Raw genomic sequence first — 24,257 nt, 5'->3', positions numbered from 1 at the left:
ATTTCTCACTTTTGCACGTTCCTCTCTATTTCTGTATCTTTTTTTAGTCCCTTTTTTCTCTTTTGCTTGCCGCCAAATTATGAAGAAAAATAAGCTCATGGGAGTGGTTCCCAAAAATCAGTGCCGGTTCCATCACCTGCAAGTTCCTGTGCAAATTATGCACCAGTATTTCTTAAAGTTAGGGACTCCACAGCCTAATTGAGGTTTAAGCAGAGTGAAGGGGGCCCCGATGAGGAAACCGAGCTGTGTGTTTTAAAGTTTTACTTTTATTGGGGCCTTGAATGTGAAGGCAGGTACGTGGTTTCGCAAAGCATGTGGGCATTTAAAGTGCACTGTAGTTTAAAGTTCAGTTTCCTTCCTATAGGCAGAGCAGCATTATCAAAAACGTTGGTCAGCAAGGCCGTTATACCTTAAATCGTCGTACCCAAGACCCCCGTAGCGTACTCAGTTGGGAGAGGTTACCAGCTCTGTGTTTTTGCTTTGCATTCTGGTATTCGCAGTCATGTTGTGATCATGACTAGGACTCTTATATTGCAAAGAAAACAATCGGGAGCTCTCCGGCGTAGATGGCATAGGTTTACTTGTGAACTTCCAGGTATTGTTAAAGCCAAGGTGTACCACATGTGTGGTGCAAGGATTGATTTATTGCATCACAGGTTGGGCACACACGTTCTGGCCCGTGTGTATGTGTCAGAAAAGCCGCACTCTTCGGTGTGCACTATATGCAGTTCTGTATATGCTGCTGTGCTGCGTATAGCGTCCTTGGTGAGCAAAGCTACTGTACACCGAGCATTGCTTAATGAGGTAGTGCAGTGAGAACGGTGGCACGTGTATCTCACCTACACATGTCCCGTATGTAAGCAAGATTAGTGAAATATTGTGCACGGGTCTTCGGTGGCAGATGTTCACAACCCAATGCAATGCATTATGGGTATTGTAGTTCTGATTCTCTTCGTCTGAAATTAAATAGTACCGCAATAGAATGCTGTGTAAAAGAAAGGTCAAAACCATTGCGCCATCTTGTAAACTTACATTTAGGAGAGTTCTGCTACTTTCTAGTACAGAATATATAGCAAGAGTGTTGTTTTTCTTAGAATTATGCGCCTTGTAGTCTCACTTAACCTTACATTACATGGAGGACCCCGAGTTCCATTTGGTGAAGCAAAAGCCTGCCTGGTGAAGACATGAGGACAAAAGGAATCTCCCAGACAGATTTATGTATTGCTGCATTCCTGTGGGCTATGAAAGACACACACTGGAAGAAGGGAGGAAGGGACTCTTCTTCTACACTTCAGAAGGTTGCTCTTTGATTCAGTGATAGATCCCATAGAATCAACCCAGAAACATCTCAGTAAGGAGATGGGGCTGATAGGGGAATCCTAAAGAGTAGGGCTGGGAGCCTGGGATTAACCTTTTGATTCACATATCACTGTGGCGGACACCCAGATGTGAACTCTGGCTACTCCCATGAATTGTGTTGTGCGTCATCAGCTTCGGAGTCTTGCCTGCTGTGCCAGATATCATTTCAGGGGAAAAGAGAAAAGTAAATACTTAAAAAGAAGCAGAACATCAACATTAAACTTTAAAGATTCAGACCATAATCACATTTTGGTGTCTGGAAATGGACTATAAGAAGGGGAGGTGGATATCCCAAACTCTGTCATCTGCCGAGCCGTTAGATGGGTCATATGAGAAGGAAAAGCTCTGCAAGACTTCGGCCTGTGACCACGACTCCTGTGACCAGGACTGGAGGCAAACGCCTGCTAGGTGTCCTACTGAAAGAGGGGACATCACCCAGGGAAAACCAAGATCACCTGCCCTGGAGCACCAGCCAGCTTGACAAGACCAGTGGGCCCTCCGAGGAAGAGGAAAGCATTGGAGGGATCGAGGTCCAGTGCGGAACCCTACCAAAAGGGCTCCCTGAGTGAGGTAACAGTTGGACCATTGTCCGTGAGCAGTGTTGACTCTGCGACCCCTGTAGGCAAAGAGAGGGCCACGGTGGACTAAGCCACATACTACGTGCCGTACGGGACTTGCTAAACCAATAACACTGCATTGCAGGGGCCCTTTATCCAGTGGGGGCCACCTCTGAAGTTACTGCTTTATGAGATACTGTCCACGGGCGGAAAATTGAACGATAGAGAGCGTTGTTTGCCTCTAGGTACTGAGACAGACATAACAAATTTGTATATTATAAGAAGGCTTTTTAGCTTCTTGATTGGTCTTCAACACTCCGAGGGAGACTGATCTTATTTATATTGGAGTGAGTTATATTCTTGTGGTGGATCATGCCACCGGTTACTCAGAAGCTGTACCTCTGAGAAGCATGACTGCAAAGGTGGCAGGGAGAGCTCTCAATCAATCAAATACTTAGGCTGAATGAGGGCCCCCTGAAGGTTAAGACCCTACCCAATCACAATCTTAACATGCATTGGCATAGCCAATAGGCCTCGCCTTTTGGGCCTTATAAGTGTTTAGGCAGATCTATTGGCTTTACCAATGTTTTTAAGCTTTGTTGTAGAGAAGTTAAGTATTCAAATAGTTAATATGTTGTCCCTTAATTCCAAGGTTGAACTAATGTAACTGCATCGCAGGGATACATGGCACAAATTAGGAAATGTATACATAATTGCCAACAATAAACGGATCTGCTCAGAACATGCAAGTGCCTCCCTGTCCAGAAAATATATCAAATGTGCTTCCTTTAGTAAGCAGTGCACATTGGAATATAAATGCACAGATCAATCGTGCACCAATGTAACTGTTAAAGAAAGCAGTGCTGCCTTGATAACGCGTTGTGATGGTGGACCAGGAGGAACTGCTGCGAAGGAGTTGTGGAGAAACCCTGGCAAGGAAATGTGGGGAAAAGGCTGCATATAGTCAATTTTAGTCCCACAATATTAATAAAATGCCCTGAGAGAAAAATTGCACCAGTGCCCCAGTTTATACAATGGTCGGCATGCATAACTGTGCTTCTCAGTTCAGCATTACAGTTCTAAGCACACTCATGACAGATGGTATAAAAACACCCAGTGCGAGGAGGAAACTGTCGAGAGTTGGCAGGGAAACCCTAAAAGCGCATGCTGCGAGGGTAAACATGTTTTGTAAGCGCAGCAAAAGCGAGACAGAGAGCTGGAATGGTGACAAGTGGGGTCGAACAGAACATATGGTCGTCTGCCATCCGCACTCTAGTCCCAATATGCTGCTGGGCCTGCCTGGTGTCGGCGAGGAGCTATCCCATGGGGCCTCTACAGCTAGTTTGGTTAGACTCCTGCTAGCCACATTTACACCTAAAGGCCACTTGATCTCAGAGACGGAGGAGGTTGGTGGGGGGGGGGGGGGACTCTTTGTCTTAGATCTCTGCTCTTCACATGCCTTTATCTTTAAAATGCCCATAATGGTTGCCAAAACAATATAATGAGCAGTGCTCTACGTGGGCCGGTACTGTCCGGTACGGAGTACCAGCACTTTTTTTATTTTGAGGAGGAGAGTACCGGCACTTCTCAAAAGAAATGCAATACCTTTAACTGGAGAGTACCGGCATTTCTCTGCTACAGAGTGCCTGTACTTTTTTTTCTCCATTTCAAGCACTGAGAATGAGTATATAATACAGCAAGAAAACGGGACAACTAGTCAGGCATTGCGTAATCAAACTCCTTTCGAGTGGCTCTGACTGGTATCTACAGTCATTCACAAACTGTTTATTTCTAATAAAAAAAACATTCCATGATTATTATATAGCTTGCAATTGGAGCAATGCATGAAATAATAACTTCATCTCAAAGGGCAATGCTTAAAGAAGCTTGAACGCCAAACGAAAATCAGCCAGTAAAATAAGGGCTGTTTATATGCAGAATACCACAGTAATTAAATTACATTGAAGGATAAAAAGCGGAGCTGACACAGCAGGTATTTAACACTTACTGCCAATCTGCGCTCTAAGCACAAGCTCTTTCTCCAGCTTAGACGGACGCCTGAAGCTGCAGTCTTTTCAACCAGACTGAACTGCCCGCAAATCTGACCAGATAACAAAAGTGTGAGCATACAGCGCAGTGAACCCTAAACACGTGCCACGGCATGCCAGCAGTGTATGAGCTGCACCCCCCACAGGGTGCCGTCCACCCTCCCACTGCATTACCAAACCTGGAGTCGGATATGAAAGTGGCGCTTCTTTAAATACAAGTGATCTCGTGTAAATGTTGGTTTACCCTTGCAGTTCCCTCAGTGTTAGGAGTAAATATTTGCTATGTAAAAATGTGGAACGATGTGCCTAAAAATTACACTAGTGACAGTAACGTTCAACACAACAACTGACACCGTACGTAACAATATATTGTAAGTTTCTTACGCTACGTGGTATAAGTAACATTAAATGGGGTTGGGGGTTTATTATCAAAAATGTGCACTGATGTCACAAAAAGTTACATCGACAAAAACGTGCATTCAATTTGCAAGTCCGCTATTAACATACACAAAATATGAATTGCTCCACTTCCCCCACCCCTCTGTAATACTGTTTTTGGGAGGCGCTGCGCACGTATATTGTGCTATGAGAAAGACTTCAGTGTACCGGATCAGTCCGGCTAAAATGTAATGCGGCCAGCCACACTCCCTGTGGCACCGTAGCCGAGTTGTCCAAATAAGCATTTAATATCGTGAAACAACACTTTGATCCCTTATGAGAAACTGCTAATCTATCCTCCGGCAGGGCACTAGGCGGGAAATTAAACAGATTGTGTCAGGTGCTGCCCACCAAAACCATCGCCCATGGCAATGCAAACCCGGTCCCAAACACACAGCTGCCAAGCCCATATGTAGCTGATAAGCATGGAAGACACGGCCACTAACCACTCCTGCCAACCACATTTGGAGGACTGAGGGCATTGCTAGAGGGACTTTATAAGGATCCCTGTCAGTGAGGAAATTGTGTGGCAACTGGACGGTCAAAAAACTGTAACTAGTGGGAGGGGCTAAAATGCCTCAGCAGGAATCCACAGAAACCTCTCTCTACGTAACCGCTGCCCAAACAAGCGCACAGCGACTCAAAACATGAGCGCTAGTGTTCCAGGCATTAACACATGTTAAACAAGCAATGGCCGCGCGGCCGTGAAAGTGACACGGCCGCGCGGCGCGAAAGTAACATGAAGCTGACCAGGAGGGAGTGGGAGAAGTGAGGGGGTAGGGGAGGGGATTCACACTGGCAGCTGTACACATCACGCGCGCTTGTGTGCGTAACAGCAAGCTGGTGGCCGGCATAAGCCTCTGGGTAGTGCTTTCAAAACCGGCTTACTAAATGTCTCGCTTGAGACAGCGCATGCGCTGGCTCAGGCGAGACCTAAAAAGTGCACAAGGTCCAAAATCAGTACCTTTGGTATCCTTGGTTCCAGCCGACCCCATTAGTGGGGGCCGGTAGTGGCAATCACGGTTACGATGTTTTGTAGAGCACACTACTCACCTGTTAGGGTCTCAAAGCGCTGAGGGGTGGGTGTGAGCAGCTCCGTTGGGGTCATTCGAAGAGCCAGGTCTTGAGGTCCTTCCTGAATTGGTGCAGTGTCTGGCTTTGACGGAAGTGAAGAGGGAGATCGTTCCAGGTCTTGGCTGCGAGGTAGGAGAAGGACCTTCCACCTGCTCTGGTCCTATAGAAGCGTGGGACAGTGGCTAGGGAGAGGTTGGCTGAGTAGAGGGTTCTCTTGGGGATATGGACGCAATTTTTTGAGGTCTGTTGTTATGGAGGGCCTTGTAGGCGTGCATGAGCAGCTTGAAAGTTATTCTTCTTTCAACAGGGAGCCAGTGGAGGTCACAGAGGTGTTGGGTGATGTGGTTGTACCATGGGATATCGAGGATTAGTCTGGCTGTGGTGTTCTGGGCGGTCCGGAGTTTACGGAGGAGTATTTTTGTTGATTTCAGCGATGAGGGTGTTGCCGTAGTCCAGTCTGCTGGTGAAGAGTGCATGAGCAACCGTTTTCCTGGAGTCAGGGGGGTGGAGGAATCTACTTGAATGTCTCGCGTAGTATACGGAGGGTGTTGATGCATGCCTAACAGACGGCATTGATCTGGCGAGTCATGGTGAGTATTGAGTCTAGTATGTTGCCGAGGTTACGTGCATGGTCCATTGGGGTGGGTGGGTTTCCGAAGGTGGGGGGCCACTAGGTGTCTGCCCATGCAGAAGGGGTGGATCCGAGGAAGAGGACTTATGTTTTCTACAAGTTGAGTTTCAGCCAGCTGTTTCTCGTCCAGATAGCCGTAGTTTTCATCTCTTCTTGAAAGTTGTGCCTGGTGATGTCAGGTTCCTTGGTGAGGGAGAGGATGAGCTGGGTGTCATCGGCGTAGGAGACTATGTTGAGCCAGTGGTTTCTAATGATGTTTGCGAGGGGGTCCATATAGACATTGGAGAGGGTTGGGCCGAGGGAGGATCCTTAGAGTACTCTGCATCTGATCTCTGTCGGTTCTGAGAGGAAGGGTGGGAGTCTTGTTCTCTGTGTTCTGCCTGTGAGGCCCGATTGAAACCAGTCTAGGGCCTTTTCTTGGATGCTGGCATCGTGAAGGCTGGTGGCTAGTGTGCAGTGTCAATGGCTCCTGATAGGTCCAGGAGGATGAGGGCTGCCGTTTGGCCTTGGTTGAGGAGGGCGCAGAGGTTTGTGGTGGCGAGGAGGGTGGTCTCAGTGCTGTGGTATCTGGATTGAGAGGTGTCTAGGATGTTGTTGGTTTCAATTAAGTGTGCTAGCTGGGTGTTGATGGCTTTTCGATGACCTTCGCTACGAAAGGTAGCAGTAAGATGGGCCTGAAGTTCTTGAGGTCCGTTGGGTCTGCAGGGTGCTTTTTTAGGGGGGGTAAGGGGGGGTTGACTTTGGCGCGCTTCCAGTTGTTGGGGAATGTGGAGGTCTTGAGGGAGCAATTAAAGGTTAATCGAAGCTTGGGTGCTATGGCTGTGGCGTCCCTGTGGAAGATGTTCGGCGGGCAGGGGTCAGAAGGTGCTCCGGAGTGGATGCTGTTCATGACCTTTAGGGTGTTTTTCTATTGTGAGTGGGTTCCAGGTAAGAAGGGTCTGTGTGAGTGGTGTCACTGGGGGTGGGGATTGGGGCAGTGCAGATGTCTTGGTTGTCGGCAGCTGTCGTAGAGCATCTTGATCTTGAGGTGAAAGAAGGAGCAGAGTCTGTTGCAGAGGTCTTGGGAGGGATGGACGTTAGTTGTTTCGCTGTTGGGTTTGGCAAATTCCTGTATGATGGTGAAGAGTTCCTTGGAGTTATGGGCGTTAGAGAGGATTCTGTCTTGGAGGAAGTTTTTCTTTGTGGATTTGATGAGTTGGTGGTGTGCCGTAGTGGCTGTTTTGTAGGCAGAGCATGCTTCCGGAGTTTTGCTGTTTCTCCACGTCTTTTCCAGTCGCGGCAGGAGTGCTTGGATTCTTGGAGCGCTGTGGTGAACCAGTTAGCTTTCTTGTTGTGTCGTCTCATGGTGTTCTGGAGTGGGGCAAGTGTGTTGGCCCAGTTGGCAATCCATTGGTGGAGGTTGCTTGCTGTAGTGTTGGCGTCTGTCATAGTTGGGACGGAGGTGAGGTGTTCTTTGGAGACTTTCTTCCAGATTCTGCACGGGAGGCAGCGAGCATGCTTGTGTGCGGTGGGTTTAGTAAAGGAGAAATGGATGCAGTGGTGTTTAGTCCAGAGCAGTTCTGTGGTATGGCTGAAGATGTTGTTTCCTGCTGCGAAGATGGGGTCGAGTGTGTGTCCCTCTGCAAGAGTGGGGGCAGAGACAAGTTGTTTCAGCCCTATGTTGGTGCGGTTCTCTAGGAGGGTGGTGGTTTTGGGGTCACTGTGGTTGCCCAGGTGGAAGTACAGGTCTTCGAGTAGTATGTAGTCTGTGGAGGCTCTTTTCTATGGTCTGATTTCCAAGGAAGGTAACTTCTGACCGGGCAATGAGGGAGATGTGGGAACAAGCTTGATGGGAACTCTGTCAGAGAACGTGATGGATAACACCCAGATCAATTGACTGGGGGTAGGTGCTTGCAATGTTCAACACTCCGTCCATCATTTTCTTTGTTTTTTGCTTTGTTCGCCATAAGTTGGCAGGGTATGCTCAGACGTGAGTCCCTTGCTCACTTTGCCACTGGATTCAAGCAAGCCTGGCTGAAGACGGCTGAAATGCCAGAAACTGGTCCTAGGAAGCTTGTTTCCGGTCCAGGGAAGACATGGCTTGTCAGTTCGGGCTGGACTGCTCCCATGAGGCACAGGGTCAGACTGATTTGCATATGGCTATGTCTGTACTGGGGTGGCAGAGTGGGCTAAAGAACGGTGATGGATTAAACCCAGATCAATTGACTGGGGGTGAGTGCTTGCAATGTTCAACACTCCGTCCATCATTTTCTTTGGTTTTAACTCTGTCAGAGAACCTCATGATGAAGTGGGATCTTCTCCTGTCATGTTTTGCTTGCCTATCGAGGGATTCTGCAAAAGTGAGAAGGGCTCAGTCCATTTGCATTTCTGTATTGACACACAGGGCAGGGTCCACTCGCCTTAGGAAGAGAAGGACTGGGTACCAGGAAGGTCAGGATATGTTGTGCCAAAGCCTTTTTGTCCCAGGGCTTTAGAGGACAAATTGAATGGTCCATTCAAAGTAGGTCAGAAAATGTCTGAGGTAAACTACTTGGTGGAGATAGGTGCCACAAGGGAACCCAAGAGGATGTTCCATGTGAACAGGCTGAATTCTTATCTGCGGAGAGACTACAAAGTGAATGTCATGGCTATGGCAGAGGAAGTTGAGGAAGACAGTTAGTTAGCCTCTTCGTAACTTGCCGCATAGTGACATGAAGAATGGCACTATGTAAGCAGTTCAGTTAGCCACCCCTTCCCCCCACCCCCCGAGTTAACACCCAAGCAAAATAGAGAGTGTAGAGAGGTTTTGGGATGGTTTGCCAACCTCTTCTCACTAACTACAGGGTTGACAACTGTCTATTTGCAAGACAGACACGGGTGGCAGTTTTTGAGTGAAGGGCAGAATGTACAAAATGTCTGACAAGATTCAGGGAAGCATTAAAGGAGAAGTTGACAAATTGTTAGACCTGGGAGTCATTGAGAGGTCTTGTAGTCCTTGATCTAGTCCTCCATTTCTAGTACCAAATCAAGGGTCTACTGACTTGCAGTTGAGTGTGGACTACAGGGTCCTCAGTGAGGTGACCAAAACTGATGCCCATCCAATCCCCAGAGCGGATGATCTTGTGGATCATCAGATAAGTGCTGAAAAGGTCTTGAGCACCTTGGATCTGACCAGTAGATATTGGCAGATCGCTTTGGCACCAAATGCTAGGAAAAAGACTGCATTTTCTATGCCAGAGAGGCTGTCTCAGTTTAAGGTGCTACCCTTTGGGTTGAAGAATGCTCCTGCCACTTTTCAGCACCTGGTGAATGAACCATGTTCTTGCAGGATTGAAAGGATTCTGTGTGGCCCACTTGGATGATATTGCAGTGTTAGCAATTCATGGAAAGTCATCATCTGAGGCACCTTGGACAGGTGTTGACTAGGATACAGAAATGAATTGAACCAGGAGACGAAACCGATCATCAAGGCAACTAAGTGTCAGGTCGGGCAGTGCTCTGTAGTCTATCTTGGGCATAGGGGGGGGGGGGGGGGGCAGGAAGATTCCCCCGTTGGGTGTCAAGATTCAGTCTGTGATGGAGTGGGAGATACCTACTACCCAGACTGTGAAGTGAGGGCCTTTTGAGGACTCACCAGTTATTACAGAACCTTTGTGGACAACTATGCAAAGCAGCCCAGGAAGGTAATATGGACTGCAGAGTGTCAAACGACATTTGAGGAACTGAAGAAGCAATTATGCACTGCACCAGTTCTGAAAGCACTCGACCACAGCCAGCCTTTCATTATACAGACGGATGCCTCTGACAAAGGAGTTGAAGTGGTGTTAGCGTAACTGGATGACAAAGGTAGAGAGCACCCAGTAGATTTTATTAGTAGGAGATAACGACACAGAGAGCATAACTGTGTGGCTATTGAGACGGAGTGCTTTGCCATAGTATGGGACTTGCGTAAGTTCCAACCATATTTGTTTAGCACCAAGTTTCATAAGCCACTGAAATGGTTGATGGCTATGAACGCAGAGAATCCCAAGAAGTTGAGAAGCTCAATTACTTTGCAAGGGTTGGACATTGTAGTGGAACACAGACCTGGATTGAGCCAAAGGAATGCTGGCGGACTTTCCCGCTGGATTTACTGATCTGACCACCCAACCTCTCCAGGTTAAGAGTTGGTTTGGTGTGTTCTGTTCTTGTAGGTGTGTCTGTTGGGACAGAACATAACCCTGCATGGTTAAAACATGTACCACTGCCTGAGTGCCCCAGTTTACTGTTGTAAGGATCCCTAATGCTGATTTTTTGTCATAGGTAAATACAGATCATGCGTGTGCGCCACAATATAGGCCTGTCTCAAGGACTGCGGTCTTACTGGACTAGAAGGGGCACCCCCCACCCATTGCCTTCAGTTAAGCAGCACGAGCGATCGTAGCAGCATACTCTGTAGTGATCAGCAACAATGAACAGGTCCTTTTTACTAGGCCTGGGCGGTGAACTTCACTCCATTTGCTGAGTTTTCTGCACTCCCTGGAGCTTGTAGAGTGCAGAAAACTCAGCTCCGCGTAATGCAGCAGAGTTTTTTCCCTGCTTGCGAACGGTAAGTTGGCGAGCGCAAGCTGCAGCCCGGGTAGAATTTCTACCCGAGCGGCAGTAAGATCAGCGCGAACTGCAGTTCGACTGCACTCTGCTACTTGCAGAACGCCGCAGGGTTTTTTTGTCACTTCGCGGAGTTCAGCATAGCGAAACTCCACGAACTACGCCCAAGCCTGCTTTTTACCACAAATCAATGGCCCTTTTTTATCCTGTGTCACTGGACTGAGACCTACAGGCTCATTCACCTTTTTAAAAGTTCTGCTGCTGTGTGCTTAACCCACCCTTGGCCTACATCAGGTAGATGTGGAGTGCTGCAAAGCATATAATGACTGCGATGAATGTATGCGGTTCTAGGAAGGGTACGGTACGGGATGGAGAAGAACTGTGCAATATATGTGTGGTTGGCGCATGTACTGGGTTGGGTGTATGTATGCTCGAGAGGAATACCATACATGAGAGATGTAGTGCTCTGCAGAGCGTGCGCAACAAAAATATGTGCTTGGTGCACGTGTGCTTGTCTGGAGTACAGTACATAAGGGGTGACGTGTTGTGCAGCAAGCAAATGTTGAGTGTGTGTGCCAGCAGTGTGTATGTTTGTCCATTACAAACCCTTGTACAAAGCACGATGGAAAAATGATGTTCCATGTTAAATTACATGCACAGATTGTTGAACTGCTTCTTGTGGTATTCTATACAGTTTCTAGGGACACAATGTTGAAAATGGTACCGTTAGGCCACTATTTCACGTTTTTGGGGGGCGTGGGGATAGTCTTCCCAAAACATATGTATGCAAAACCATCCCTATTATCCAATCGAGGTGAAACGATCGGTTTGGTGGTTTTCACAGTTGGGTTTTCAAACTTTTCTGGGCGCAAGGGTTAACGAAAAGACCCGATTCCCTCCTCCCAAATCCCCTTGAGGAAGTCGCTTTTCCTCTGTACGATTCTGTTAGTGTATTAACCTCACCTCTTTGAGTCTGAAAAGCCAACCAGAGACTAAATGGGGAAAAAACACAAGGTGTTCTTCGACTTTTCATCTATATTCACCTGAAATTCTTTCCCGCTGTGTAACCTTACAAGAGTTGAAAAGACGTTTAACTGAAGCAACCCCTCTGTTCTTTGCAGAGTTCTCCTCCGTCCCGCTACTCCAGTGAAAATGCTATCCGCTTTGCATGCATAACTGCTCGCCTAACATAAACTTCGAGCGCGTTTATCCGTCACCATGGTACCAGCGGAAGCACCAACCATTGATGTCATCATAAAGGCAGGAATCCCAGAACGACTCCGCCCACAGACCAGACAAGGCGGACATCTTCGAAAGTCGGTTAAGTCGTTTGTATTTAGGAAGGGAAGGGTAAAAACAAATAGACAGGAAAATAACGTAATCCGCATATACATAATTATCTGCTGCAATCACACTATTGTAGTTGCTGCTTATACTTGGTAACGTATTTGAAATTTTACTTTTTACAATATTCCATTAGAAGATAGAAGGCAGAAAGGTAGACATTTAACACGATATGTTCACCATAAGGAATTAAAATATGTTCCGGTGTAAGTGCCTCAGATTAGAACCTCAAGAGCCACTGAGAGGGTTAGAACTCCACTTGCTTAAATGGCCGCCACGTATCAATACAGTCGCTCTTTACACAAGAGGCGAAAGGCCATGTCTGAGCTTCTCAAGTCAACCATCTTAGGGACAGGCATCAGCGTTTTCCGCGCCTAAAATATATTTATTGTACGTTAACGATTGTTTCTGCCACTAAGTTTTCAGTTAAATGCATCCTGGCAGAAGAGCGCAAAGTGTCTCTATAGCGCGAGGTGCTGTTTGAAGCATGAGGTGCGGCATCGCGAAGACGACTGCAGTGACTCACAGCAGGCCAGGCAGTTCGGTTTGCGTACGCGCATGCGTAATGTCAGGAGGCTGCGCGCTGTCTCCTCTTCGTATGGCGCGCGCAATCATACCCGGGTATAGGAAATAGAGCAGGATTGTCACGTGTCTAAACTGAGGGGCAGCAGGTAAGAAATGAATTAAGAGTTTTTCCCGTGTGTTTGTTTAGTTGGCTGTGACTGACTTGACAATTTGGTGGCGATTAAGGCCTTCTTGCACAGTGTGCCGTTATTCTGGGTTAACGTGTCTGCTTCTGCAATTTACCGATTTGCTCTAGTGATGATTAACCATGTTCATTTGCTGAGTTACTACATTTTAGTGGAATAGGTGGTGGCGTACTGCTTCTGGTAACGTCACGCTTGACTTTGATGTAGGGTCTTGCAACCCTAGACAATCATGTTTACTATCATTTAACTGTAAAACGTGTCACAGACCTTGAAATGTCAATCTCGAGGATCATTGCACATACAGATCTTTTTTGAAGGGAGAATGTCTCCTGGGTTCTCGTGGAGCGTACCTCAAAGCATCTCTGTTCAAAATAAATAGCTGTTTAGATTGTGGAGTGGCAGTATTTGTTTACAAGATAATTTTGGATGGGATTAGCAGTTGTGACTGTGGATATTGTTAAGTTCTGGGCCCTAGGCCCACAAGAGAAATAAAGGGTAACGAAAGCACTGCTGAAGGGTACTAAACTGGCCCAGGGGCCAGGCTCATGCGCCCGGCCCCTTTTATTAGCAGGCGTCATGTCACTTGTGACGCCTGTGTTTGATAGGTGTGGGGTGAGTCAGAGTGCGAGGCCAGTCCTCGGTTAGTGGCTGGATAATGCTACGTGTCCAGCAGGACTCTACTGCATCCCTCCCAAACGTTAACAGATAAACAACAAGCATTTGCAATGCAATGGGTCTCGCAGTAGTGAAAGTTAGAGCTATTGGTGTTGCAAATGGGAATGTTTTTTATTTAACTTTTTTTGTTTTCAGTGAAGTGATTATTTGACCTCTTTGAAAAAATAGGAAGGAAAGAGAATGAAAAGAAAACAGTGGAAAAGTAGGGGGTGCTAGGAGCAGAAGCTTATTATACCCTCTACGGAAGCAAAACCCCGAAAGCACATCACTCGTGTTGAAGGAGGGAAAATATTAGCCACTTGAAACACCACAGCGAACACGTTCATATAATTACACCCGGTACTTATAAAAAATGAGGGAGCAGTTTTAGCCAGAGGAAACATGACTGCTTAGACAGGAGGGACACTGGGGGCAAATGTTGGAAATAAAATGTACCCCTTTCCTATTAATGTTTTTTGCATATATTATACTGTGCCAGTGAGAGTGGGGAGAACATGCACATAGTGAGGTTTATACCCTGTACAGAAGCTAAACCCTATAAAGCAGATCATTTGTGTCAGAAGTGATGCTTTTAACTTAAATGCTAGGGGGAGGGCATAGTCAATATATCTTGCCTTTGGGACCTTATAGGTGTTAAGGCTTGCAGCACATTATCCTGGGTGCTATGCTGCCAGAGATTAAATAGCTATATAATTACTACTCACTAGGTCATGCAGTCTGTTTCTAGGATTTTGCTACAGCAATAGTGCATAGATGCATTAATTTAGGGGTGGGTGAATTATCCAAAAAGTAAGCTAGCAACTGCACCCATGGGCTTGCATGTGTGTGGTGGGAGTGTCATCTTTTGAAATAAGGCATTCATGTTTGTGAGTAAGAAGTAGGGAGAGAAGGGGGGAATGGAGAGAAGATGTGAGAGCTCAGCTGCATGTGGCTGTCCACAGGGGCACAGCTAGACCCACTCTTCTCGGGGGGGGGGAGGGGTAACACTTCCAGCAATGGGCCAGGACAAGCATTTTCAGAAGTGTCAGAAGAGCCAATATGAGAAAAAGAAATGTCAAACTGTGCAATTTAAACATATTTGACAAACCTGGCTTTATAACAAGCATGTTTGTGTAGATTTGACACTGTTCTCAGGCTACTCAAAATGATCTTTAAAAAGTAGATTGAGTGCATTGGCTACTAAAAATTGTAGTCCGAAGCACAGACACGTTTTCGCAGTTATTTCAAGACTGCACCCTTGTTGTCAATTCACTGATCCCTTTTTTTACAGGACAATTTGCCTGTGAAATATTTATCATTGTAAGTCCAGTAAAATGCCCCTACCACATTAATAACGGAATGTAGCTAGTTGTCTTGATGCTGATTGTTATGACCTGAATTGGTACAGTACATCCTTTACCTTAGTTACCTGTTCCCTGCTGCTCAGCCAGTATGAATGTGGTGCAGTGGAATGCTGGAGTGCTTGGTGATGTAATGGAATGCTAGAGTACTAAACAAAATGGTCGCACACTGCTCCACCCACTAGCGTGTTACCCCGAAGAACTGTGGTCCCTGTAGTCAGCGTCGGCGGGTACGCCTATGCTCAGTGGTGCGTGCAAGTCAGAGTAGCGTTGGCCATCCCTGGACACGTGTTTTGCGGTAGTTGCCGCTCGTCAGCAGGGAGTAGGAAGAGTGTGGGGTTGCATGTGTAGGCTGCTAAAATCATATCAGGTCTGGTACCTCTCGTAGCAACGCAGGTGCGTAACCTACAGCCCGTCGGCTGTCGGGGCTCAGGGAGCCACTAAATAACTAAACAAAATGGTCGCACACTGCTCCACCCACTAGCGTGTTACCCCGAAGAACTGTGGTCCCTGTAGTCAGCGTCGGCGGGTACGCCTATGCTCAGTGGTGCGTGCAAGTCAGAGTAGCGTTAGCCATCCTTGGACACGTGTTTCGCGGTAGTTGCCGCTCGTCAGCAGGGAGTAGGAAGAGTGTGGGGTTGCATGTGTAGGCTGCTAAAATCATATCAGGTCTGGTACCTCTCGTAGCAACGCAGGTGCGTAACCTACAGCCCGTCGGCTGTCGGGGCTCAGGGAGCCACTAAATAACTAAACAAAATGGTCGCACACTGCTCCACCCACTAGCGTGTTACCCCGAGGAACTGTGGTCCCTGTAGTCAGCGTCGGCGGGTACGCCTATGCTCAGTGGTGCGTGCAAGTCAGAGTAGCGTTAGCCATCCCTGGACACGTGTTTCGCGGTAGTTGCCGCTCATCAGCAGGGAGTAGGAAGAGTGTGGGGTTGCATGTGTAGGCTGCTAAAATCATATCAGGTCTGGTACCTCTCGTAGCAACGCAGGTGCGTAACCTACAGCCCGTCGGCTGTCGGGGCTCAGGGAGCCACTAAATAACGAAACAAAATGGTCGCACACTGCTCCACCCACTAGCGTGTTACCCCGAAGAACTGTGGTCCCTGTAGTCAGCGTCGGCGGGTACGCCTATGCTCAGTGGTGCGTGCAAGTCAGAGTAGCGTTAGCCATCCCTGGACACGTGTTTCGCGGTAGTTGCCGCTCGTCAGCAGGGAGTAGGAAGAGTGTGGGGTTGCATGTGTAGGCTGCTAAAATCATATCAGGTCTGGTACCTCTCGTAGCACCGCAGGTGCGTAACCTACAGCCCGTCGGCTGTCGGGGCTCAGGGAGCCACTAAATAACTAAACAAAATGGTCGCACACTGCTCCACCCACTGGCGTGTTACCCCGAAGAACTGTGGTCCCTGTAGTCAGCGTCGGCGGGTACGCCTATGCTCAGTGGTGCGTGCAAGTCAGAGTAGCGTTAGCCATCCCTGGACACGTGTTTCGCGGTAGTTGCCGCTCGTCAGCAGGGAGTAGGAAGAGTGTGGGGTTGCATGTGTAGGCTGCTAAAATCATATCAGGTCTGGTACCTCTCGTAGCAACGCAGGTGCGTAACCTACAGCCCGTCGGCTGTCGGGGCTCAGGGAGCCACTAAATAACTAAACAAAATGGTCGCACACTGCTCCACCCACTAGCGTGTTACCCCGAAGAACTGTGGTCCCTGTAGTCAGCGTCGGCGGGTACGCCTATGCTCAGTGGTGCGTGCAAGTCAGAGTAGCGTTAGCCATCCCTGGACACGTGTTTCGCGGTAGTTGCCGCTCGTCAGCAGGGAGTAGGAAGAGTGTGGGGTTGCATGTGTAGGCTGCTAAAATCATATCAGGTCTGGTACCTCTCGTAGCAACGCAGGTGCGTAACCTACAGCCCGTCGGCTGTCGGGGCTCAGGGAGCCACTAAATAACTAAACAAAATGGTCGCACACTGCTCCACCCACTAGCGTGTTACCCCGAAGAACTGTGGTCCCTGTAGTCAGCGTCGGCGGGTACGCCTATGCTCAGTGGTGCGTGCAAGTCAGAGTAGCGTTAGCCATCCCTGGACACGTGTTTCGCGGTAGTTGCCGCTCATCAGCAGGGAGTAGGAAGAGTGTGGGGTTGCATGTGTAGGCTGCTAAAATCATATCAGGTCTGGTACCTCTCGTAGCAACGCAGGTGCGTAACCTACAGCCTGTCGGCTGTCGGGGCTCAGGGAGCCAGTAAATAACTAAACAAAATGGTCGCACACTGCTCCACCCACTAGCGTGTTACCCCGAAGAACTGTGGTCCTCGTAGTCAGCGTCGGCGGGTACGCCTATGCTCAGTGGTGCGTGCAAGTCAGAGTAGCGTTAGCCATCCCTGGACACGTGTTTCGCGGTAGTTGCCGCTCGTCAGCAGGGAGTAGGAAGAGTGTGGGGTTGCATGTGTAGGCTGCTAAAATCATATCAGGTCTGGTACCTCTCGTAGCAACGCAGGTGCGTAACCTACAGCCCGTCGGCTGTCGGGGCTCAGGGAGCCACTAAATAACTAAACAAAATGGTCGCACACTGCTCCACCCACTAGTGTGTTACCCCGAAGAACTGTGGTCCCTGTAGTCAATGCTAGAGTGTCTGGTGTAGTTGAGTGTCAGTTGGAGTGTGTGGGCTGAGCAGAAAGGATGCTGCTCCTAGTGGGGCTATATTCTACGTACTTACTGGCTGCTTACCAACCTGTAACTAAGACTTATTAAACCTACTTCTGGAACCTGTTCTACTGGCTACTGAACTACTTGATTACAAGCACCCAACTTCGTTTACAACATAGATTTTTCAATCTTTTTGTATAGAAACAGTTGGTTATTGGCCGGAAGCTAGAATGAGCCCTTGTTTGAAGGCCTCTTTGTTTTAGGTAGTTATTTTGAGAAGAGACCTTTATCCAAGGAGTTGTTGCTACCTATAGCTGGATTAGCTGCAGAGCTATTCATAAGTGTGTTCTTCCATAGATGTGCATGACGCGAGTCTGCCAGTGATCATGCTGGTCTGCAAGACTTTGAAGCCTTGATAAAATCTTGTGTGGTCAGGAGATTAAGGTGAGTGGTTGTTTTCATGATTTGTTTTCTAGTGAATTGTGCAGCACTATTGGAATTGTGATTGAGCAATGGAGAAGGGAGCAGGGGGTCTAAAATTATTTGGAGCATTGTAAGTAATGCAGGTGTGCCAGGCATACAGCATAGGCCTTTGACTGTGCTGTAAAGGCATCAGGATGTCCTAAAGTATTGTCTCCTCGGGTACTGTGGTTAGAGAACCCTTTTTCATGTGAACTCTTCTAGCTGGTCTGTTCTTGTGCTCTTGAGGCCCATCGTCTGCTATCACTGTTCAGATCTCTGTAGGTCATCTCTCCAGGACCTAGGGCAGGTTAATCTGAAGCAAGACAGGCATCAGGTGTTTTGTCTTCAGTCAGCTTTCCCTGCTACCTACTCCTGTGTTGTTCTTCAGAAGAAAACAAAATGAAACATCCATGCTGCTCACCATATAAAGGTTGAGCAATGGCTATTTCTGTAGGTGTTCACTGTATAGACTGTCAGTTATTGGAAATAATACATAATGAGTTTAAGGATAATACGTTGAGACACAAATATACATTAGTTTAGTATCCATGCAACAACGTATTCAGCGAAGCCCACTAAACATGTACAGAGTAAATAAACCATAAGAGAGATCATGTTAATTTAGGAAAATATAATGTTAAATGAAAATGCTGTACTAGAAAGGATACATATTCTGACAGGACAACTGTGCCCTACCTAGCTCCATGTAGTCCTATCATTCACTTACTAAGATTTCAGTGGGAATCAAAGGCACAAAGGGCGCATATAGGAACTGTGCCTGTTTATCTGCAATAAATGCATGAAAATAAATAAATGAAAACAATGTGATCTTGAATAAAACTGAGTATTATAAAACCACTGAACTGCGTCTGGAAAATGAGTTATGTCATGGCAACCCATGACGTAAATCCATGCTGTAGTCTGAAAATGTTAAGATACTTGTATAGTGTTGTGATGCACTTTATTTGAAGCACCATAGTTAATGGATGTTTTTCAGAACTTCTGAGATTCAGAGCTTTACTTTTTGGGTCTGACTTCACATTGCAGCAGTCTCCTGACCCTATGTGCTGAAATGAAAAAGCTTTAAGAAGCCCTCCTAAGAGAGGGGCTTTGTTTCCACCCACACATTGGTTACTTTGAGTACAGTATTTGATCGGGCAGAAGATGTGTGCTACCACGAGAAACCGTGCTTGTCATAGTACTGTTGGCTCCTGAGGGGAGTTCGATCACCTAAAGAATTGTAATTATATGGCAGTTTACAATGGAAATTCTCCTCTACCATATATTAGCTAACAATATTGCTAAAGCGTCATGATATGCTCTCTGTGTGCATTAAGTACAGAGTGAACCATATTTTTACTGATAGGCTAATCCTGGTTCTGAATAGAGCTTCTTAATAAGGATGTTCCCTCTTTCAAAATGACAGTGGCAACCACCGTAGTGCTGTAAAGGCATCTGTGCCTTTGTTTTTCTTCCACATTTACGTTTGTGCTGTGCAGCATAAGCAGTTTGTTCTCCCCTCCAATCCCAGAACTGTGACGGACACCCTAGTTGCTGAAGCCTTAACAGTCTCATGCTGATCTGCCACACCAACCCACTGTCTGTTTGCTCTCCTCAACTGCAGCAGCCCGCACATGGCCAACTCCCTTCAGCTAAGGGAGCCAGATACACAAAGTTGTTGGGATAGCCCGGACCACATGGCCCTATTTTGACTACAAAACAGGGAGAAATACAGGAAGGGAAAGACAGCAACATGCCTATCCCCTTTTGAAATGTAAGCAATTATATCCATTTTACAATAAGACAATGCTGATGTTTCATTCCAAATATCTGCTCCTTTTCTTTCTGCAGACACGTGGGCACTCTACTCTTAAACTCCCCCTCTGCAACCTGCCAATTCTGCTAACTAGTGCTGGCTTAAGGTCTTTTTAAGTGGCGGGGTGTGATATTTTCCCTGATTTTCAGCAAACAAAATGAGTAAACAGAATTCCTGTAGGTGGTTTCGGGGAAAGTGGGCTCCTTCCCTAATACTTTTTGGAAAAACTTTGGGCCACATTTCCTAAAACGCCATAGGCCATAAAATGGCATTTATGAAACATTCCAGCACCTTCATGGTGCTTGAGAGAAGCCTGGCCTTTCCTAGGAGTAGTTCCCATTTTTTCAAATATCATGCCAGAAATTACTTCCACTACACCATGGTCGGAATTCTTTGTAGGTGGGCCCCTTATGTCAGAATCAAGTACAATATGCCAGTGCCAGAATTTTGCCATGGATCCTCCACCCAATACTCATGGGTACCTGCAAAAATGAACTCTGATATACAAGGGTCAGAGTTTTGCCATCCACACCCCCTATAAACGAGTACAAGGTCTCATATGACCAGAATTACCTCAAATGTCAGATTCAGAATTCTGCTATGAATGCTTCCGTTATGCTAAGAGTTATCAACAGCAAGTGAGGGCCTGCATTCTGCCATGGATAACACCTCCCATTCTTATGCCATTAGTGCCCTTGATGAATACAAGCCCCAGCTAGGCCCGCAAGAAACAAAGGTTCGCTCTTCTGTAACGAAATCTATAAGGAAGTTGGCACGGAAACTGCAAAGTACAAAAAAACAACGTTTATTAACCCTTAAGGGTGGTCCTACAATCCACACAACACTCTTCAGTATTGCAAGGAGTAGCACACAGAACTTGCGTACACAGTCCCCTTTTATACACAACAGAGGGGCTCATGAGTGGGTGGATACCACATGAAGTCGAAGAACATTACCATTTAGGGTCATTCTCGATACCAAATCAATACATGGGCGGAGTTAACACACTCCTTAGGCCCGTGAAAACACATGGTCAAGCAAAGCTAATTATAACAGATGTGGTCAAGTCTGGGCATGCGCCAGATGGACAAGAGAGAGCTATTTATAACTGTTGCTAGGCAGGATACAAGAGCAACTAACACAGAGGTCGGACTCTCCTCGTGGTGAACACATGGCAGCATGTCAATACAAAATGGAGTCCGGACTTCGGCCAACATAAGGAGGAAAACACGATAAAGGGGAAACATTAATGTTTTCAGTAAATGCTTAATCACATTCTGCTTTAATTTACAACAGACGACCCTTTCAGCATTTACTGAAGACATCCGGTTTCCAAGAATAATCATCGTATATGTCAATTATCATCATTCCTTTAACCTCTTTAGCTAGACCCTTCTGGCGGGTAACATCGGCAATAGCTTTCTTATCTGGAATGCAAAATGAAATGCATACAGAACAGCACAATGGTCCACATTGAATACACATACAAAAAAGGAACAGAATTGCTACAATAATACAGAGACCAGTTAGAACCTTCCAACCCCAGGCAGTAATCAACGCCCAAAACCATCCAGAAAAGGACCAAGTGCCGTTTTCCGTGTGGATTTCAGCTGCTATTTTATGCAGCTTATTAATGGCGTTATAAACGGATGGCGTATGATCAGGGATGAACACACAGCAGCTACTTCCAATAATTTTACAGGCTCCTCCTCGATCAGCTAGCATCACATCCAATACCATACGATTCTGCAATGCAACAATCCTGGTTATCTGTAATTCTTCCGTAAGATTCCCAAGAGCAGCAGCAGTCTGATTAGTCACAGCTTCTACCACTCTCGTTAATCTCCGGATCTTCCTACTATTCAAAGCAGCTCCAACAAAGAAAAACAGTCCTAAGTTGAAATCAATATACTGTTGCAAGCTAGTATCAGTCTGATCTACCTCATTAATAGATAGAGTACGTTTATATCTATTTACAGTCACATTATTCAGCAATTTCAAATCCTTATGGTATGACGCGGGTGCTAGAAATACAGGAGGTAATAGGAATGATACATAACATACCCCAGACCACCCAGCCGGCAAACGGTAATAACCTTTATTTCCACATACAAAATAGGTATTATGGGATGCTAGGAAGGTGCTATTATTTAACCCATCAATGTTTAACACAGTTATACAATCACTGACACCAACAGGGATAAAACCCACACTCTGGACACACAGGTCCGCTTGGGCTTGGGCCACTTGGATCACAAATTTTTCCTTCCCCACAGTGTCTCTGGTATTCGTGAAGATATAGGGAATGGATTCATTGTCCGGTCGGTACTCTTCCCATTCCCAAATTGTTCCATTTGCTTGTGGATATCCATTTCTGTCCTGATGACATTCTTTATTAAGTCTGAAAAGCAATCGTCCCACTGTCGGTTTCCGAGTAGCAAACAACAAAGTGTACCATGCTCTGCAAGAGCCATTATGAGAGAAAGGAAGGGGTATGAATGGCGTACCTCCTTTCTTCTGATGGGCTGGCATCATCCCACATATCCAACAGTTCGTAGCGTTCGTAGCAACGTGGGTGTGATGCAGCATCTGAATAAAAGTGTTATTCAAATAGGATTGTCGATGCTTCAACTCTTGGTATGGCAATGTATAAAAGTAGTGCTCCGCAGGCACTGGAGTCGTCAACACAAGTGTCTCTCGGGCAGGAGTTGCCTCCTCCACAAACCATGTGGTTATACCAACGATAGCTACTGTTAGTATGAACCCCAACGCACAAAGGATTTTCTTCTTCTCCATGTCAAAGGAAACAATACCCTGGTATCTTCCTGAAACTAAAAGTCTGTCAGAACTCTTCCCCTTGGGCAGCGGTTGATTTCTTCACCAGCGGGCCAAGACGGGTGTCGCTACACTAATGCAGGGCTGATCCCCCCCCCTTGCCTCATCGGCTCTCCGTTTCACTAACCCAAGGGCCGTTCTGACAGTATGTCCCAGTACTGGAAACCTCACTTCCTTGGTCGCAGATGATATCGCCTTCCTCCAGAAGTCGTGTGGTCCGAAAAGAGCTCCTCAGTGTCGTTTGGCTCTGCAGCACGGCCTGTCTCTGCTGCTAAGATGTCTCGTTGATCGGTCAGCACGGCAGATTCCACCAATCCGGGCGGTACCTTTCGACAGTGCAAGGAATGGATCCAATTCTTCCTGTTCGAGACTCGCACTGCCGTCCTCGTTGCAAGAAGAACTTGCTCAGGTCCGACCCATCTCGGCTCCAAACTGTTCGTTCTGTCGAAAACCTTCAGCATGACATGATCCCCAGGCCGGAGACCATGTCCTTCACCGGTAGACCGATCAGGGAGCGCCTCTCGGACCTGTTGATGAATAGAAACCAAGTTATCCGTTAACTGTGCCAGATAATCACTCATCATCACACAAGGTACATCATACACAGCCTTAGGTCTTGGTGGACCCCAAATATTCATTGGGCGTCCAAATACAATCTCATAGGGTGTAAGGCCGGTTCGAGAGTGTGGCACCGACCTAATTGACAATAACGCCAGTGGCAAAGCGTCTGGCCAAGTCAAAGACGTTGAAGCTTGAATTTTGGCGATCTTAAGCTTCAGTGTACCATTATATTTCTCGACTAGTCCTGCAGACTGAGGGTGGAACACGGCGTGGAACTTCTGGGTGATGCCTAGGCCCTTCAAGACATACCTTATAACATCCGCTACAAAGTGAGGGCCATTATCACTCCACAGAAGTCTACAGACGCCGTATCGGGGGAAAAACTCTTTCAGCAATAGCTTCGCTGTAGTCATTGCAGTATTGTCTTTCGCAGGGTACGCCTCGACCCATTTACTAAAGGCGCAAACCACTACTAGAACATACTTCAAATTGTTACAGCGCTCAAGCTGGATGTAATCCATCTGCAGAACCTCAAAGGGTGCAGTGGGTGTCGCAAATCCTCCTGCTGGAGTTCGCGTGCCTTTCCCTGGGTTATACTTCAGACAGATCATACAGGTCTGCACCACCCTCTTTGCCGCGCTAGCAATCTCTGGATGCTCCCAGACTTGGGTAAGCAATTTCACAATTGCGGAAGCTCCAACATGTGCTAGCCCATGTGCCATCTGGACCATAGGTTGTACAAAAGCCGTGGGTAATTTCCATCTATCCATCTGCTTATTTCTCCAGCAACCCTCGTCATCCAGTTCTCCTTCGCTAGCCCATTGTTCCCGCTCTTTGTCAGAAGCGGTCTTTTGTATTTCTCGCACTTCCTCCTTCGCATCATGCCATCTCTCCACCTGTGACTTCACTACATACATGGCAGTAGCACCGGGCTGCATCGCAGTCTCCCGTGCTACTCGATCCGCTAACGCATTCCCTTCTCCAACCTTATCAACCACTTTCCTATGGGCGCTACACTTAACAATGGCAATTTTCTTTGGGTATGTCAATGCAGTTAAAAGATTGTGGACTAACTCCCCATGCATTATCTGCACCCCATGTGACGTTAGAAACCCTCTCTCCTTCCAGAGTAGGCCGAAATCGTGCGCTACTCCGAAGGCATAGCGGCTGTCTGTGTAAACATTCACACACAATCCTGTGCTA

The 24,257-nt window shown here is 47.0% G+C and overlaps 2 protein-coding genes across 3 annotated transcripts in view; one reads left to right on the top strand and one right to left on the bottom strand.

Annotated features, from left to right (window-relative positions):
- The window catches only part of DNAAF6 (dynein axonemal assembly factor 6), a 206,326-nt gene extending 194,427 nt beyond the window's left edge, over window positions 1–11,899 (bottom strand). The window contains exon 1 of the mRNA XM_085607673.1: window positions 11,717–11,899. The gene's annotated coding sequence lies outside the window, so the exon portion shown is untranslated. The remainder of the gene's footprint in view (window positions 1–11,716) is intronic.
- Window positions 11,900–12,366: 467 nt separating this feature from the next.
- The window catches only part of LOC146829046 (nuclear pore glycoprotein p62-like), a 223,180-nt gene continuing 211,289 nt past the window's right edge, over window positions 12,367–24,257 (top strand). Inside the window, exons 1-2 of one of the 2 annotated variants that reach the window (XM_085607671.1) lie at window positions 12,565–12,688; window positions 17,738–17,824. The gene's annotated coding sequence lies outside the window, so the exon portion shown is untranslated. Of the gene's footprint in view, window positions 12,689–17,737; window positions 17,825–24,257 lie in introns of both variants that reach the window. The other variant, XM_085607672.1, reaches the window with a different exon arrangement.

Source organism: Triturus cristatus, chromosome 5_2 (genome assembly GCF_964204655.1).
Source record: "Triturus cristatus chromosome 5_2, aTriCri1.1, whole genome shotgun sequence".
Taxonomy (NCBI): Eukaryota; Metazoa; Chordata; class Amphibia; order Caudata; family Salamandridae; genus Triturus; species Triturus cristatus.
Note: the sequence above shows the minus strand (reverse complement) of the source record. Positions and strands in the feature narration are given on the sequence as shown.